The sequence below is a fragment of the Rhodnius prolixus genome, unplaced genomic scaffold, assembly GCF_049639745.1.
Source record: "Rhodnius prolixus isolate KJV_2025 unplaced genomic scaffold, Rpr scaffold_2, whole genome shotgun sequence".
Lineage (NCBI taxonomy): Eukaryota > Metazoa > Arthropoda > Insecta > Hemiptera > Reduviidae > Rhodnius > Rhodnius prolixus.
In genome coordinates this window covers 65338390-65339639 of record NW_027411592.1, presented here as the reverse complement: position 1 = coordinate 65339639, position 1250 = coordinate 65338390, and positions in this window count along the sequence as shown.

The window sequence follows — 1250 nt, the reverse complement described above, 5'->3', positions numbered from 1 at the left end:
TGCCATTAGTTCAGTTATCTTTGATATAACAAATAATATACTTTTAGTTTTCAGTTTTAATTCTATTGTATTAGTTGTCTTTAATTTTGTTTTGCCATTAGTTCAGTTATCTTTGATATAACAAATAATATACTTTTAGTTTTCAGTTTTAATTCTATTGTATTAGTTGTCTTTAATTTTGTTTTGCCATTAGTTCAGTTATCTTTGATATAACAAATAATATACTTTTAGTTTTCAGTTTTAATTCTATTGTATTAGTTGTCTTTAATTTTGTTTTGCCATTAGTTCAGTTATCTTTGATATAACAAATAATATACTTTTAGTTTTCAGTTTTAATTCTATTGTATTAGTTGTCTTTAATTTTGTTTTGCCATTAGTTCAGTTATCTTTGATATAACAAATAATATACTTTTAGTTTTCAGTTTTAATTCTATTGTATTAGTTGTCTTTAATTTTGTTTTGCCATTAGTTCAGTTATCTTTGATATAACAAATAATATACTTTTAGTTTTCAGTTTTAATTCTATTGTATTAGTTGTCTTTAATTTTGTTTTGCCATTAGTTCAGTTATCTTTGATATAACAAATAATATACTTTTAGTTTTCAGTTTTAATTCTATTGTATTAGTTGTCTTTAATTTTGTTTTGCCATTAGTTCAGTTATCTTTGATATAACAAATAATATACTTTTAGTTTTCAGTTTTAATTCTATTGTATTAGTTGTCTTTAATTTTGTTTTGTCATTAGTTCAGTTATCTTTGATATAACAAATAATATACTTTTAGTTTTCAGTTTTAATTCTATTGTATTAGTTGTCTTTAATTTTGTTTTGCCATTAGTTCAGTTATCTTTGATATAACAAATAATATACTTTTAGTTTTCAGTTTTAATTCTATTGTATTAGTTGTCTTTAATTTTGTTTTGTCATTAGTTCAGTTATCTTTGATATAACAAATAATATACTTTTAGTTTTCAGTTTTAATTCTATTGTATTAGTTGTCTTTAATTTTGTTTTGTCATTAGTTCAGTTATCTTTGATATAACAAATAATATACTTTTAGTTTTCAGTTTTAATTCTATTGTATTAGTTGTCTTTAATTTTGTTTTGTCATTAGTTCAGTTATCTTTGATATAACAAATAATATACTTTTAGTTTTCAGTTTTAATTCTATTGTATTAGTTGTCTTTAATTTTGTTTTGTCATTAGTTCAGTTATCTTTGATATAACAAATAATATACTTTTAGTTTTCAG